The sequence below is a fragment of the Anser anser genome (genome assembly GCF_964211835.1).
Source record: "Anser anser genome assembly, chromosome: 2".
Lineage (NCBI taxonomy): Eukaryota > Metazoa > Chordata > Aves > Anseriformes > Anatidae > Anser > Anser anser.
In genome coordinates this window covers 7853783-7872136 of record NC_139721.1, presented here as the reverse complement: position 1 = coordinate 7872136, position 18354 = coordinate 7853783, and the positions used below count along the sequence as shown (strand labels likewise).

The window sequence follows — 18354 nt, the reverse complement described above, 5'->3', positions numbered from 1 at the left end:
TCCCCTTAAACAAATCTCTGGTTAAAATTCACTGGGACTTTTGCTTGGATGAGGATGATGAGATTTTGCTGACAAGGAAGAAATTTTACTGCGCTTTCTATCTAAGAGACACTGTATCTGCCAACTCATCTCAGTCTTCCAGTATGTCTCAGATCCTTTTATCATTCCTCTGCAGCAATGCCCTCTGTAGGATCTGGAAATGTGACAATATATCCCATGGTGTTATTTGACAATTAATTATGTCCTAGGAATGGATGTGGTCTTATCAAAACCAAGGGCGAACAAAGATCAGATGGTTCCTGTCACTTTGTCTCAGGACTGCAGGGGTGTAGACATCTGCAATTTGGATAAGGGTTTATGAAGTCCTGTTCTATGATTGATCATATGCAGCAAATTGTGTTGACACAGAAGAATAAGAGAGCTGTAGCTCCTCCACATTCACAGGTAAACAACTCCACTTACCACCCCTGTAATCACTCCCACAACCCTTCCCCCAACAGCTTATCTGATGCACTCTGTTCAAAACCAGTTCAGGTGGGAAAGAAATGAGATCAAGGCAGGGCTCAAGGTCAAGCAAGATAAATCATGGCCTTTGAAGCATTTTGTTCTCTCGGTTGTTTTCTGAATTATTTTTTGGCCAGATTTCTCCTAGAGCTCTTCAGGCTCACAGGCTGTGCTTTTCAAGGTGTGCTACTGATTTGATCATTACGAACACATGATCCTTCCTCATTCACTGTCTGCCTTCCCTAGTCCCAGAAAACCCACCAAATCCAAGTGCTGTGAGCAAGGGTCGATGGCCAGTGAGTTAAAGGTGGGTAAAGCAAGCAAGACATGAATAGTCATATCCAGCTTCCACCTCAATCACATTGCCTGAGTTCGAAAAGCAACAATGCTACCTTCAGACTTCCTAAGCAGTAGGATTTTTTCCCCATAATTATGTAATACATTACAGCTATTCAATATTTTTTCCCAATCTTAAAAACAAAAGTAGTTAGCAAAAAATAATGTTTCATTTAGAAACTTTGAAAAATCAAAATTAACATATTGCAATCAAAATTTGTTAAAATAGACATTTTCTAAATGTTTAACCCTTCAGTTTAATTTCTAAAATCTAATTAGAATTGACGCTCTCCAAAATATTTATGGGAAAACACCATTTGATTTAAAAGTGAAGATATATGATTGTGCCAGCATCAATCTCATGAATTTATGAGTTTTCAGTCGGGGCCAATAGCGGGTACGGAGTCTTTCAAAGCGTTAGTGAGATAATGATGAATTATCCTCATTTAATACAAATGGAAAGTGCAGTAAAGCAGTGTCTCACAAAAATGACAGAGCTGTCCGAATACTTCTAGGCCAGGAGGAGCACCGCAGGTGACCTTCAAACTGAGTATGGGCTACGGTCACTTATGAGGAGATAGAAGGTGTCTTGTAGGATTGAGCTGAAACCTACAAGATTATTTTTTGCTGTCTAAATTGACTTAAGTATATTTGCTGTAGGGCTTAAACTGCTTGTCCTTCAGCAATTGAAATTAAAGCACTGTAAAGATTTTTTTTTTTTCCCCTTGTCTCTTAAAATTTGATTCTCTTTAAAATAGAGAGCTCCCCACTAAAGACCTCCTGCAACAAGAGGCTCCACTCAGGCTAAATGTTAATGGCCCGCTTAATGCAGAAAGCACCTTGTCTGTATCTGAAGTTCCTTCTGAGTTGAAGAGTTGAAATAATTTCTGGTTACGCTGTCCTTCTAGAATGGCAAAAGGGGTGTAAAATGCTGTCATCGTGATTTAGGTTTAAATATCACAACAGTTTTGGCCACTGTGCAGGGACTAACTAGGAAAAGAAATTACTTCTGGTGTCCTTCAGTCACATGCAAGAGATGAGCGTTCCCAGGAAACATCTGTCAGAGCTGAGGCAGAAAAGCCTGAGAAGCAGGGAGGTCAGTAACAGATTAACAGGTCTGGCTGTCAGGAAGATTCCTGAAACCAGCATAAACATTACCAAATGATTCCTGTTGATCTTATATATGCCTTTCTTGTGTCCCTGTGTATAATTTCACTCTCTTCAGGGCCTTCAACATACCTACTGCTTGTCATGTGCCTTATTATTCCTTGCCCCCAGGAGCACACACAAAATTGAGTTCCTAATTCTTTCCAAATTTGCTTTCCCAAGCATTTTTTCTCACTGTATTTTATTTTATTTTTTGTTTTTGATATGAACTTCAATATCTGTGCTGCAGATTATGGACAAATATATGTGGTAGTACTCCTGTTTACACACTGTTTGGGTGGTTTGGGAAAGTCTGTGTACTGCATTATAATCCTTTACAGCTTTCTCTCGGCAAAGATCAGAATACACATGTCAATTCAGATAATATACACTTAGTCTCTGACTCTTTACAAAGAAAATTAAAGTTTTTAAAACCTTTTCATTTCATATGCTTTTCTAAGTACTACTCTTCATTCAGAGAAACAAAATAGCATTTAATTCTTTTCAATAACTGTCCCCCCAAAATAATTAAATAATAATTTAAAAAATCTTAATAATTAATGTATGTGGAAGATGTCTGGTTTTTGTGTGTGTTTTTGTATTTGTCTTTTTTTTTTTTTCTTGATTTTTTTTTTTTCCCCGAGCATATACACTTTTGGGCAAACATCCAAAACCTGAAGTTCTTTATTTTTGCAATAAATAAATAAATAAATATTTTTTAATTGAAGAGCTGAATTAGTATTTTGGGGGGAGGAAATAACAAAGATGAAGGGGAAACAACATGGTCCAATGAGTTCTAATTCTCATTTTCTCTTCTTTTAGTTCTAATTCTCATTTTCGCTTCTTTTCTGTTTCTAATCTCTGTGAATTATCTCTCCATTATCTTTGATATTTATAACCATGAAGGATTTAGAGTTATGTGATTATATCTCTAGACATGTGATTCCCTTGATCATTAATGACAGCATCACTGTCTTAAAATGATTCAGCAAACCAAATGAATACAGACTCAACCTTCTGAGGTCTGATTGGCATCTTCAAGACCTGGATGGTCTTGAAGACCTCCAGGCTCTACTACCCTGGAGTCTCATAAGTTTTCTTGTAATGTAAAAATTTCTTTTTGTAAAAAAATGAGTGTTTCATACCCTGCAGGACCTGTGGATTTGCTATACTCTCAGACTCATATTTCCCTTACCTCTTATCACTACAGTAATTCTTGTTCCTCTTTGCCCTCTGTCTGTAGGCAGATCTCACATTAATTAATGCCACCACCTGGAAAGAATCTCAGAATAAAGGAGGTGATTTGTGCTGTTGACAACTTGCAGGCAGTAAAATAACCTTCTGTGGTCTTACGTATGAATCTGTAGAACAAATATTTAATGTTTCTACTGGCCCCGGAGAATGAATGCCTCAGACCTCCAAGAAAGACTTCCAACTCTCGATCTAACTTGTCTCGCTGGGATGTGACATCTCATTACAAACTGTGTTTGACATTTTCTCTGCAAAAGGATTATGTGGACTCCCTGAACTGACCTCAGCAAGCTTGGTGAGTCTGCTTTTGTGATAGCCTATGAGCACAAGCTATTATTGCTGGAGAAAAACAAGCCAATACTTCTGAGGCACAGTGTAGGACAGAAAAGTATCCTCTCTCAATGAAGATACTGAGTGACAAGCAGAATAGGTGTTTCCAGAGATGAACGGATGGAGTAGAAGTTCAATGGGCAGTAGTATTCACTTGGTTTCACCTGGATTCATGCGTTTCTAATTTTCTTCCCTGCATTTCTAGATAGAAGTTATAATGAGAAATTTAGACCTAGATAAAACCTGCCAAGGAATTTGCATTGATTTCAGGCCCAAATCCAGCTTGTGTAATTCAGGTGGATAAAGAACTGGACTCTCCCCTGCAGGGCAGAGAAAGAAAAGCTGAGCTGTGTGTTGCTAGACTTAGAATTTTATTTAAGTTGGTGTGGAAATTCGGATACAGTCGGTTGTATCTGCTCTCTAAAAAGCCTTGAAATCTCAGTATCAGTTAATGTATACTCAGTCTATGAGATTTCTAGTACTGCTGCTGTGTTACCTCAGTGTAAATAAAGTCTCGTTAGTTTTATAATACAAGTAAATCCTGCTCATACCAGTAAAGTTGATGAAAATCCTGGATGCCTAGAGAGCAATAAGGGAAAGCGGAACAAGCCACCAGTTTTTAATATAATTTACTGGGAAGCTAGAGAACAAAGTGGATGCTAATTTCCTTATAGCATCAGGTACTGTGACTTGCACTGGGTCTAATAGGCCAGGGCTTGAGTAACACCTGACTCAGTGTTGTTGAACCTAGAAGAACCTGTGAAATGAAAGAAATTTTTACCAAAGCTGGCAGTGGGCTATTCCATGTGTTCCCAGCCTATTCCAGTCTGCAGTAGCTTGACACATTTATCGCACATAAATGTAGCGATGGCCAGCACAAACCAGATTAGGGTAAAAGAGTAAGAAATGTGGAGATGCTGAGTATCAAAGATCTCAGAATGATTTTACTTGCACGTTAATATTGAATTTTAATATTTTCCTTATACTCATTAATAATATAATTTTAAACAATCTTAATAAACAAAAGCTTGCATTTTTAATGTACCTCATTTTTAAAAAAGACATGGTTAGTCTCTCTAGGTTACTGTAGCAAGTGAAATATCTGTTATTGTTCCTGCCTGCCAGTGTTATTAGCCTGCTGTGTAAGAACACAGTCTCCTTGAAAATCATAGCTAAATCCCGTGCACTCTTCCAGATCTTTAATTAATGTCAATGAGCAATGGATGATTGTTAATAAGGCTTGTCTATTCTCTTGTCATAGGTACTATCAGTACTAGTAATGGTATTATTAAGCTGTCCAGTCTGTGGTAGGGCAATAGAGACTGAATGCTGAAAATCTTTAGTTGCACTCTCACATGGCTTGCATGGAGCTTGAGGGAGACACAAAGTCATCTTGAGCTGCATTTTCTCTTCTGGTAGCAGAGAAGTTAGACATAAAAATTAATTAATAAATTAATTTATAAAGTACTTTGGAGAAGATTCATCCAAGTTTTATATGTTTAGAGTCTGTCTACATCAAACCTCCCATTACAATCAGCAGAACCCAAGTCATTGTAGCCCGTGAATTTTAGGATGTAAATCTCAGGGAAAAAGTAATGTTTTCACCATAAAATGGAGTGAGACCCCCACTAAACACTATTAGATTTAGCAATTAGATCTATTCATGCTATAAGTTGTCTAACAACCAGATGTAGTCATCTACATGGTAAATCCCCACACTTAATTGAAGGAAATCACTAAGTGTTTTATATTAGCACTGAATAACTGAAAAATAATGAGTTGTTCAAAGCACAAGCTGTCCTTTGATATAGCTATACAACTCCTAGCACATTGGTCTAAGTAGAGCTCTCATTAACTGCTATAATATTTAGTGCTTTGTTTTGTGAGAATTGTCAGATTAACTTTTTATATAGTTTGTTCTAATCACAGCTTGAAGTGAATGTGTCTTCATATATTTGTATTCAAAATCAAAGTTTTTATTTTGTTTTGTTTTTGGAAGAGACCTCAGAAGCTTATCTAATCTAATACACAAGTTCCAAATCCAAAATTAAATTAGGTTTCACAGGATCTTATCCAGTCAAGTTTTTAGTATCTCCAGGGGCAGACATGCCACAACCACAGTCTTTCAGGATAACGTACTCCAACATTTGACCACTCTCATTTTGACTCTTTTTGCCTTGTGTCCACTCAGAATTTCTCTTGGTGCAATCTGTGACCACTGCCTCATCTTTCTCTGAGCACTTCTGAGGAAGAGTCTGGCTCCAGCTTCTCCACATGTGGTTGGTGAGCGCTTGGTCATTCTGTATTAATTTACATTCAGTCCCACTCTAAGACTAAATTTCTTTTCAGGCAGACATCTTCTTAGTATTGTTCAAATCTGCAGGTTAATAAAACAATGTGGTGATAGACTGGAAATGAACAGACATTCTTTGCTGACAAATATATCTGAATAATTATCAGTGAGCGTCTGGCTTCTAGTGAAAAGGCTTCACCATCGAGACATTTTAAAAACTACCTGTGACAGATTCTACAGGAAGAGTTGCTGATGGTAATTGTCATCTATGCTCTTTCGGTATGGATACTTTGGAAATTACTGAGCACTTCTTAATATTTTTGTTCTTTCTGGTATTTATGACAATTAGTGAACCATGAAGTGAAGAAAGAACTAGTGGAAAGGGTCACGTTGTCTCTTCCTGTGATCTGCAGAGCCAGGCTCAGATGAATCTAAAAACAAAGGAGTTGAACTCATGTAATTCTTTTTCATTATGAATCCTTAGCTGTTGCAAATGAATGAAGTAATCTAAATTACTGATTCAAACTCTCCTGAAAGCATCTTCACTATGAAATGGGAGACATAAAATATGGCAAAATTCATACTTTCCCTACTATATGTAGATGAGTCATGATGCTGAGAAATATTTGCAAGACAATCCCAGTCTTTACCCAATCTCTTGGTTGATGAGGCACTTACACTACTAAATAAACCAAGCTGGAGCCTCCTTCTATGGTTAACCCTCCCCGCAGAAAGGAGGTGGTTGTAACCAGTCTGCCTTCTGGGAATGGTCCTTGGCACGTCCTATTTTTCAAATCATTTCTGGCATTGTCTGAGACAAAGTCAATTGACCCAGAGCAAATATAGGCCAGAGAGCATGCTAGCAATTAAACAGTACAAATTACCATGGCCCAGTTTTTGAACCTGAAACAGTCCAGTTTATTTGCTATTGTATGTGTGCCTTTGAGTATTCAGTGGGCTGCCCTTGTCTCCTGACATGTTAGGAGACATTCTTTTCATTTTCAAGGCTTTCACAACCTTTCACTCTGATAGACAATCACAGTGCAATGAATCATTGACTGTCTGTGGCTTTGTTTGCCATCCCATATATTACAAGGATGTGGTTTAATACACATTCCCTCATTTTGCTGATGCAGCAGACAGCAGGATTTAGAACATGTCAGACTTTCATCACAGCATTACCTATCAGATGGGTCTTTCTGCCAAACCTCCTAAGTAACTTTACACCTTAAAAAACTTTCTTAGAGAAACCAATATAACATTTGCCTCATTTGGATGAAATTTATCTGATGTTTTTACTAGTACACATCCATGCATCTTATGAAGTCAAACAAACCTCATGTTGATAAAATGACAGCAAGTCCTCAGTTACATTAAAATGTGTACTCAGACACTGAACTTTAAACTGTGTACAACAGTAGTTCTGCACGCTTGTACAATCACGGAAAAAAATGTGTAGCCATTGAAAATGTGTGCTATGGGTGGGAACAAGAGTTACAGCTCTGTTGTTGGGTTTTATTGTGTAGATCTTTTCTCTCTTGTAAAAAGTCAGCAACTTCTGTTTAATTTGTTCTTTACCAATTAAAAGTACTGCTTTCCTCTGAGCTTTATATGTTTTATACAAGTCTTTCAAGAATGAATTCAATATGTTAGGAGTTCCACACATGGAAAAACTGAAATGGAGGTAGTTGCTATGAGAATTTTTTTTTTTTTTTGACTTGAGTTTATTCTTTAGATCACACAGCAACCTCTGGAGATTTTTAGTACTAATGCTGACCTGTGTGTGACTGCAGTTTATTTAAAATATCACTAAATACCACCTTTTCTGTATAGTCTCAACATTGCCTCAAATTCCACGGGCTTGCCAATAGCCTGATGATTATCTGCTCTAATACCGTTATTTTTAGCAATTAAATCTAGTCTGAGTGCTCTTCAATTCTCTGGCTCATTGTTCTAACTTTTTAAAGAGATGTTTTGCTTGAACTAGGGAAATGTATTCAATTTCACTAACACTGAGACATAAAAATCACATCTGTGCTGGCTGCTCCTTTGGAGGGTGGGAAGTGCAGCTGCAGATGGCAAGGGGTATCTGCAAGCAGTGGAACCAAGTCTAGAAGAATCCGAATTATGTGCATAGCTGAGTGAGCTCCTATCTTTGCAAATGATCCTGGCTACGCGTGGAGTTATTTGGAGTGATAATCTGCACTGGGTCTTGGTGCTGACACGTTCCTGCAAAGGAAATTCTCCAAAAGAAATTATCCCCAAATAATTTTCCTTTATTTAAAGGTATATGAAGGTAATGTGACACGACATTCAAGTCACTGTACAGACTCCAGTACTAGAGATAAGAACAAAAGTCCTGTTTTGAGGGTGTGCTCGCTTTCCTGCAGATGAATGAACCAGCCATCAAAAAAAGACTGGTGATGTTCATGACTACATGAGCTGTGGGTAAGAGACTAAGAATGAAGGCAGAAATGCCCAAATCCTTCTCCAAGGACAAGAGTAGGCTTTTAAACCATGATAGTTCAAAGCTGATCTTTACTGACTTTAAGATTGCCAGAGGCAGTACTCTGGATCTCTAATTGGGATTTTGTGAGATTTTGTTCATTTGGAAAATACTCCGCTGTGTAGAAAGCCTCAAAGCTGCATTTTCATTCACATAACGAGGATGCTTTCTCTCTGATGATGACATTAATGGAGTAATTTTCACAGCCTTCAGGATGGTTTTATGGGTCATTGTTGAGAAAAGCCTGTCAAGGGCAGAGGTCCTCCACCACAAAATGGAGAAACCCTCAAATAGGAGTGGTTCAGATGAAAAACAAAACAAAAAAAATCAGCCAAACAAACAAGAAAACCCACCTGTGTCAGACGGTCACCTTTTTAGTCTGAGTATTCTATTCAGTTTACATACCTAAAGAAATAGGGGGGTGGATGGTCTGCTGCATGTGAGCTGGTCCCCAAACAAGGCAGAGTTCAAAGGAGCCCAGTGACCTAAGGTAAAATAGTGCCTTCATATTACAAAGCAGGACTTAAACATCTCATGTATCTGCGTGTTTGTTATGCACTGAATGGAAAACCGGGATCAAATGCAGTCCCAAAGCTCTATTATTAGCCTAAAGATTTTGTTCAGCAAAGTGTTTAATACAGCCCTGTTGTTAGAGAAACCCCTAATTAAGTGTACAAGACCAAGGGCAGTAGAAAATAAATTACTACTTCATTTTATACAGGTGATCAAAGCAGAGGGCTAATTAAACAATTCTTGAAATCTGGATAAGCAGAACGAAACACAGATTTCTATCACTGTGTACAAGGCCATCCTTCCACCAGGACGTCAACTGTTTAAATCCAGGTTTCTATGGCCCAAACCTTTTGCTGGTGATCTGGAGCAAGGACATCATCTAAGCACAGCGAGCAGAGCTGAAGCAACAATTCCCATGAATAAATGCAATGCACCTGGCTGGGATGGAGGCAAAGAGAAGGGTGAGAAAGGGTTAAAGCCTTTTAGTATTCTCTTCCTGTACAAGTTTAGCATCCGCTCCACAACACATTGAAACCTGCATCTCCATGGAGCCCGTGCTCCAGGTCTCTGTGACCTCTTGCAAAGGAGTAGGTTGTAGATCCTTACCATATAGCATGGGTCTGAGGCATGGGAGCCAAATTCATTCTAGTTAGGCAGCCACTGTAAGGCTCAGAATCATAAAAATCCATGCATTTGCTTTTCTCTGCACAATTCCTCATCTTTAAAATTGGGATAATGCTGACCTTCCTCACACAGGGGTTAGGACGAGAAATCCATTAATGTTTTTTGCAGTGAAATGAAAGCTAGAAGGTTAAGTGGTTGTTGTTCGTGCCAATAATTCATCACACTGGGCACAAAATTAGAGTTGACAGTGACCTTTCATTTCCCGAAGTCCTCTTTTGGGCCAGACTCTGATGTCTGTTCTCCTGGCATAAATCCAGAATATATACATTAATAACAGCAGAACGGTTGCTCATTTGCAGTGGTAGAAAGTAATCAGAACCTTTTGCTCTCTTTTTGTATTAACTCTTATTGTTATCCAGATATCAAATCATGCAAATCATTTCAGGCAAATAAATATTTTTATTACTAGAATAAAGCTTATAAATTCATTACTAGAATAAAGATAATAAATTTATTATCCCTCATTTCCATAAATGTATCCAAGTAGTAGAAAGTATTTGTTAGTGCCATTGCCTCATTATTTCCTCATCTGGCTGAAATTGAATCTAGGAGGAAGAAAGAGTAGAGAATGTTATTTATACACAAGGAAGTACAGAATCATAGAATATCCTGAATTGGAAGGGACCCATGAGGATCATCAAGTCCAGCACCTGACTCCACACGGGGCAACATGAGAGTAAAATCATATATATGGAGAGCTTATCTATGTAGGAGAACTTCTCTTGTACAGGTATAGACCTTTACATGGGGCTTCACTTTTGATTTCATCAGTTAGAAATTTTCAGGATCATAAGAATAATTATGACCCCTGTAATAAATGACACTTTATGTACACTTTTGCAGAGAAGAGTGTTACTAAAGTCAGCAAATTCCTAAGTTAGTGAAAACTTGGTACATACGTTAGTATGCTTATGCAGCTTTGCCGTATTGTCTCCCTGTTTTTATATTTTTATTTTTTTAGTGATGCTGGGAAAGTTTCTGCAAAAAAAAAAAAAAAAGATTATGATATCTGATTGTGTTCTTTACATGCTGGAGACCCACACTGTTTGGTTTATTTATTTATAGAGCCAATCACCCTTTAAACCATTTCTTGTCTTAAAAACACCACCTTGAAAAAAACAGCACCTTGCCCCAAGTTGCTAGCTACAAAATCTTAGCGAAGACAAGACTTGGAGTACTACTTCAGTATAGGTCTGCACACCTGAAGTTTATTGAAGTTAGCTAAATCTGTTTTACAGTTATTAACTCAAACTTAATGATCTTGATTAATAAGTACCAGTTTTTGCATTGAAGACAAACCCGAGACACTGCAATAGAAGATGGTGACGCTGCAAGCAGAGATTTTTTTTTTTAATTGAACAATGGAAGACAATGCTGTATTATGTAAAAAAGCAAGATCCCAGATCATATTTTGTCCAGGATTAAACTCTCTCACATTTAAAAACTAATCATTGTCGATATTTTTAAATATTTTAAAAGGAAGGCAGCAGTTGGCTGTATCTGGGGAGGTCTTTCATCAACAGGCTGAGCTCTTCTGGCCCATTTGAAAAGTATCCAGAGACTGCCAAAAGTCCAGGACAATGATAAGGACAGTGTGCAGCATGTTGACAGAGCCAGGACTGGGAGAAAGGCAGAAAATGGCACTTTCCCTCTCTTCCTTTTAGTAAAACCAACTCAAGGAGCCAGAGATAAATATGTATTGCTGTCTTCTGCCGGCTCTTGTCCTGCAGCCAGTTTTACCAATGCAAATAAACTTTGATGCAGCTTTATTCAGTGAAGGTGAAAACCACTAAAAACTTTAGCAGCTCAGAGCTCCCAGGTGGCAAAAAGTTCCTAGTTGTCCATGTGGGTCCGCAGGCTCTGAGGTGCAAGGAAGGATGTTTGTCCCCTGCAGCTTCCCCAGGGTTGCAGGCTGTCTCTGTGGGCAGCACTGGCTAATGAATACCAAAACAGGTACCATAGTAGGATCATTTCTAATTCTGCCTGTGAGCAGGTAAACAACATCACCAAAAATTGTCTTGAGACCTATAATGAGCCCCAGAAATTTCTCACTAGTACTCATCAAAACCCTTATTGGACAGCATAATCCACCTGAAATCCCTGTATGCTCTTGGATGAAAGGAGGTAAGTTAAATGCTAATTAGATTACAAGAGCCACTAGGGCCATGGGTGGTTAACAGAATCGGTAGGGACATGCTACCCATAGAGCTTCTACCTATGGAGAACATCTATAACCACCTGAAAGTCAAGTCTCGTTTCTTCTTTTAACAGTTTGAAAGCTGGGGCTGTGTCTCTACCATTAAATTCAGTAGAGCCAGGGAACACTTACGGGTACTTATCTCTACTGCTAAATTGCCAGATTGAACCCCAGCATGGCTGTGAAGTCATGTAGCCCTCCCCTAGGAAATTCCTAGGCACGGCCCAGGAGATAGATCAGGTCCATTTCCCACAGGCACTTTAGATGTCACTACCCTGATTTGATCGTTAAAAGAATTTAATAATATAAATGTGGGTTTTTACATGCTCTAGTGCCAAAGAACAATCCAGACACATTTAATTTCTTAACACAGGCATAGCTTAGATTTCCCAGAGATGAAATGATAACAACAAAAGAGATCAAGGATCCATTTCACATGCTATGTCAGCAGAGCATGTTGTGCATGAGCTTAAAAAACCAATATGCACTTCAGTGTTGAAGATTATATAACAGTGTAGAAATCTCACTTTTGTAATTGATACTGCTCTATTTTCTACTGGGGAATATAAATCATGGATGGAATGGAGAAACCTTAATGAATCAATGTCATAGCATGCAAATGCCTGAGTAAAATTCTCCTTTTATGGCTGTGTCAGAAATTATAGTGATATAAATGATAACACGCAAGTAATCCTAGCACAATCTAACAAGTCCCAGTTTATCAGCAGGGCTGAGGTAGCTGATCCTCTGCCCATACCATTTTAAATAAATCATATTTGTTTAAAATCCCTTCACAGACACTGGTTCACTGAAGCTTATTCCGCCTGTGCAGACACTGTTTTCTTGATTGAAAACCAGCAGCAGCAGCAAAAATAAATAATAATAATCATTTACTTTAGAAGCAGGACTACCTAAAGCGTTTAACCTTTTAACCAGTATGGTAAAAGATGTTAAGTATGGTTAATATTCTGCTGACAAGAGAGATATCATTAAGTTAATCTTGTTCTTTATATTTATCTGCCCATCATGGACAAGTGGTCGTTCTTTGCTTCACTCAGTGCTTTAACCGTTTAAAGGTTATGGAGACATGACAAAAGTGCATCACCAGCAAAATTCATGGGCAGTCGGAAAAGCTAACTCAAGGCAGTTGGAGACCTGGAAGCATACAAGCTGCCTCTTTGTAACTACTGGTGGTGCTGTCTCTGGAAATGTGAGGTTGCTCAGCTGTTTCTGTGAGGTGAGACTGGACACAGAAGAGGTGAATCCTTGGAGGAAGGAGGCAGGAGAGGACAAATTCAAAGCTGGAAAAATCAGTTTGTTATGACTGAGTGGTTTTTTCAAAGCCGGTGTAAGGTAAGTTGGCTTCCAATGTTTTACACACATCTGTTGTGACAGGGAAGTACTGCTGAAGAAAAGTGAGAGAAGTTAGGAAACCTGATGGGGGGAGAGGTCTGGCAGGCACCCTGTTGGTTGTATGGCAGACACAGATTACTGAAGATGCTGGCACCTGGATATTTGGCTTTAGGTAAAGGAAAATGTGGGGGTTTGGCTCAGTACCCACTCCTGGTCAAGTGCTGTTTCCCCCACAATCACAGGCAAGGATGCAGATAATGTGAGAAGAGCACTGGTTATAATTATTGACCTGCACACCTGAGAAGAAAGTGGTAACACTACTTCTGTCTGCTTTTTTTACAACTCATCTCCAAAAATCCCTTGAACTGAAGCTATGAAGAGTTTGATACGTTAAATTAAGATTTGTGTTTAAAAAATATTTTTTTAAAAAAACAAAAAAGCTCACAAATCTCTGTTTTCAGATACTCTAGAATTAAATACAATAAGATTTTAAGATGAGTTGACCTGCCACTTTGAAGGGATCTTTTGTTAGCAAGTAAGTATACTGAAAGATGGGGCTGAAGGTTCACTAATAGGATCAGCTTTCATTTTGACCGTCCTTGTTACAGAAAATTGAACACAGGTCTGACTGATAGCATTTGCCACATTGATCCCATGGGCTTTGAGGCATATGAAAGAACAGCTACTGCGAGTATGGGGTGGGGGAGAAGTTTGGGATTTGATGCAAATACATCCAACAGAGCTATTTTTTCTGGAAAAAAAAAATAAAGAGAACTAACAGTCACTTTACCAGCTTAAACCCAAACCAGGAGTCTAGGGTGTGCCTACCATTTACTAAATGTTCAGTTAACATTGGGTTGTATTTCATCTGCTGAATAAACTTCGTGGCTTAAGAAAAGCTTTGTCATTTTAAACACCCATTAAAGAAATATTACTTTTAAAACATCTGTTAAACAAACACCTCACTTGTTGAATTAACTTTTTTTTCCCTTCCTTAATGCCACCCCCTGATTTGCTGTCATGTGGGCTGGCTGTTAAAATGCTCTCCTAAAGACTTGAGGAACCCAATCTTCTACCAAGTCAAAGGCAAACCCTTCAATCGTTGCAGAGGGGCTGACCCTCAGCTTTCACCTGGAGGTGAGATGCCCTCTAAACTGCTAGAACAGCACAAAATGAGAATGGAAATAATAATAATAATAATAATAAAATTTTAGAGTTTCTCTCTTTCTATTTTGAAAACCACACCTGGATGTAACTGGATTTTAGCAACTGGGTTTTGTCTGGCATTAAAAAAAGAGAGACATTAGCATTGTTGCAGATACAGACCGTGAAGGATTAGTTGTTATTAAAATGACATTCCACGTGGAAAATTTGGAAGCGATTGGAAATGTAAAATTCTTACCTTTTCTCTTAAGAAACAATCTTTCTTATTTTCTGAAACACAAGAAAAAAAATGTTTTAACTTTCTTCATCCCAAACTAGATATTTGAAGGAAAAAGTAAATTTTCCAAAAATGTTGAAGTGAACACCTCTGACCTCCATCAACTCTTCCTTTAAAATGACTGCACCCCATTTTGCTGTATAAATATATGTCTCAAAGCAAAAAACATATGCTTAACATAAGTGTGAATTAAACGCGTGTCCCAGAAGAACCAGCGGTGCTTCTTGTGAGGACAAGTTTCGCTTTGGTCCAGAAGGAAAAGGTTAAGGTGTATTAGCATAGGTTACAAAGGCAGTTTCTTCCAGGAGTAGCTACTAATGAGACAGCTGCTCCTGCTTGATTAGAAGTACAGTCATTACCTCACTCATTTGCCCTTGCAGAAGTGTTATTTTTAATTGGAAGCGGCACTTGTGAATCGCCTCATCCAGTTCATTATAAAAGTCCATTGTCGTGAGCTAGCAGGCAGCTTAATGTATTCCCGGGGCATTGTGTGCTCCTGTTTCATGCCAGATCAGTGCTTTCCCTCGCAGTGGAGCAGAGTAGCTTACTGAGCACCCGATCTGCCCAGATGAAAAGGCAGGTGTGTAAGTGATGAGCACAAGGACCTCTGCATGTCACACTGGGGCCGGCACTTTTGCTGGAAAAAAACTGATTATCTCTCCTGAAATGCTCTTGAGGAAGGTCCCTGCCTCTGGCTGCTGATTCCGTATCGAAGAAGAAACTAATGGGAGGGATTTAGAGGAGAGGTGCTGAGTAGTGACATAAATAAGACCCAGCCAGCACTCCTTCTCCTGTTGCAGGTACAGAAACTGATCGTGTTTGTGCTCTCACAAAGGAGATTTTTGTCCTGTTTGAGATCCCCTCAGACCCATGCAAGTCAGCGCACTGGTGACAACACACAGTTCTTTCTGCTGAGAAAAACGTATCAGACTGCCTTTGTGGTGCAATTTCTGTGGCTAAGCAGGCAGGATCACCAGGTGAAATCAATACAGAAGATGTCTGGATAGGACCCTTTTTTGTAACTTGTTCTGGGCTGAAATGCCTTGAGCCCTGAACAAACACTTGGATGGCAGTCTGTGCTCCAGCATCTAGGAGTTCAGATCATCTATTTTGGTAACTCAGATCAGAAAGTAAAAACCTGATCCCAGCACTGACTACACTCCAGATACACTACGGACAGTTTTGCAGTCCTGCATTAGTGAGATGCTTGTGCTAGGTCTCTTGTGCATTACCCACCCCTGCCAGACTTCCTGGGCCAGCAATTAAATACACAGAGTTGTCTCTCACTTTACTGATTTCAAACCTGTTCATGTTTGGTCCCTGAATTTAAAATAAAATAATAATAAATAATAATATCAGCCTCAAAGACTTCCCCAGGAAATGCTGGATTGCAAAGCACTGCAGCACACACTCATACTGCAGATCACTCCCTTTGCTTTCCTTATGTTTCCAGCAAGCTGTATCTCCTTCTGAAGACAGAGTATCTCAAAATCACTTGTCTCTTGATCTGGCAGGGGGATCTACGTCAGGTAATAATATAGCCAAATACTTAAACATCAGTATAGAAAGTAAACTCACTACTTAATATCCTATTTTTGTAACCAACCTATCTTCTAGCACTGTCCTTTGCTGTGCCTATAAAAATTGCTTGCCTCGTTCCAAATTCATTTTCACACCTCTTTATTCATCTATTTTTTTCCATGCTCTTGGAAGGTTGCCACCCTTACTCTTCCCTTTAGGGTCTGATCCAGAACCCACTATCTTTGGAAAATTCAGTGGAGGTTAAATTGGGATCTTTAAATCTTCTTAAAAACTCATTTATCTAGAGACTTGCAGCAAAGAAATGAAAAATATTTTATTGATCTTTCATTATTTTCTGAAACTTTTCTAAAATGTACAGGCAGATACTATGCTGGGTATTGTACCGATATGATATATAATTACTTTATTAGCTATGATAAAATGTCAACTCCCTCCCTCCCTCCCTCCCTCCCTCCCTCCCTCCCTTCCTTTAAGATCCTGTAAAACGTTTCTTACACACTGGGTTCTAAAAAATAAATAAATAAATAAATAAATAAAAAAAAGATAACTTCAGAATAACTGGTGTCTCCAGAGAACACATTCTTCATCTTATTTCTCTAAACTTGGTCCTGGGATGATTAATCTTATTTTTGGAGATTTTAGTATTTTTCACTGGGTGTAGAGAGACTACTTTTTTTTTTTCTTTTCTTTTTTTCCCATATACTACTGATTAGACTCGGGTAGATGTCTCTTTGAGATCTCTGAATGCAAATGTATCTGTTGAAACACCAGTATTTACTTGAGAGGTGGGTTTCAAAGTTCCTATTATGGCTAATGGAGGTCTGGACATAGGTTCAATTGCTGAGACAGAAGCACCTCGTTCCATGATAGATATCCTATCTGGTTTCCACCTACTAATTCAGGCAGATCCTATGTACTGCCAACCCCATGAAGATGTCTCAGAGGTCATTTGGAATAGCTGAAAGTAAGGTGCAATACCCTAAAGATCATAAAATGGCCCTGCACCAGGTTTTTTAGAAAAAGAAAGTTTTTTAGAAAAACTTTTAAGAAAATGTCTGCACTGTGTTGCTACAAGAGCTGTATCTGGATCACAGCTGATAAGACTCAGCTGGTTAATTATTGTTTCTTGTCATACCTTAGGCAACAGGGAATGCCTTTGCTGTCCATCTGTCACTCCGCAAAAGCAGAGGTCTTCCATAATTCCTCCATCCCATCCTGATGAGGCTGTAGCTGGAGACATTCTGTTTAGGCATCTAAAATAACCAGCCAAGGTCTGAGTGGGTTCCACGTGTACCCAGCATGCTATTGGATGGTTACATTTAGGCAAATGACTCTGCCCTTTAGATTTAAATATCTGCATTCAGAGCTGAATCCCATCACTTGGTGCTCTCTGGCTTTCAGAAGGCTAACGTAGAAGGAAATTAATTCCTACTGCTGTGACAGATTCCCGCTCAGGAAATATTACGGAACAGGGATCAAAATAGAAATAATTACCTTTGTGCTGGCTTCAAGGTGACTGCAGCTGGAATCCCTACTTGCATGTTAATTTCTGTCAGATCACTCTTAATAGAGGAGCCTAGACCACAAATGAGACCGTTCAGGTACCAAAATTACATGAGATGAACCCAGTCTCACAGGTCTATTAAAAAGTCATGACTACTTGAAGAGTATCCTCATTACCACTTGGAAACACAGTGCGCGCACTGTGTCTAATAAGTATGCATCAGTAGAGCAGAGCACAAGTACTCCTTGCAGTGTAGTACTACTGAATTATTTTAATTGCATTTGCAAACAAATATATTTGGAAGGGAATGCCTGTCAATTGACTACATAGGGTCTAGAATGCGACTTCAATTAGCTGTATTTGTAGGTGGCCTTTGGGAAACTACACCATGAGCAGTGGAACTGCTCCATGATTTCTGTTATGCTTAAAAAAGAAGAGAGACATTCTTCTCTTCAGGAATATCTGGCTATCTTTGTACTAACCCATCACCAAGGGAGTGTACTGTTGTAACTCCAGTTCTTCAGCCCCAAATTTTGTAAACTGCAGTAAAAATGCTAAATGTCAGGAAAGAGTGAATTGCCTGCTAGTGGAGCAGAGAACGGAGGTCCAACTACTTAAGGAAGCTTCAAAAACTGATCCAAAAATGATCCGCTTAGCCAAGTATGCTAGTAATTCTTTGCCATGCTTGCTATTCTGTTCTGGTGCACTTCATACGTACTGAGGTCCTATATCTACTAAGAAAGTGATAAGTTCA

The 18354-nt window shown here is 38.8% G+C and overlaps 2 long non-coding RNA genes across 2 annotated transcripts; one reads left to right on the top strand and one right to left on the bottom strand.

Annotated features, from left to right (window-relative positions):
- The first annotated feature begins 1408 nt into the window (after positions 1-1408).
- Positions 1409-9248, top strand: LOC310893192. Its single transcript, XR_014578800.1, has 4 exons — positions 1409-3532; positions 5759-5850; positions 8147-8308; positions 9088-9248. It is a non-coding gene; the product is annotated as an uncharacterized lncRNA (long non-coding RNA).
- Positions 3560-9319, bottom strand: LOC310893191. The gene is made up of 3 exons (XR_014578799.1): positions 9227-9319; positions 8772-8851; positions 3560-6291 (listed from the first exon to the last, which is right to left on the bottom strand). It is a non-coding gene; the product is annotated as an uncharacterized lncRNA (long non-coding RNA).
- Between the last annotated feature and the right edge of the window lie 9035 nt (positions 9320-18354).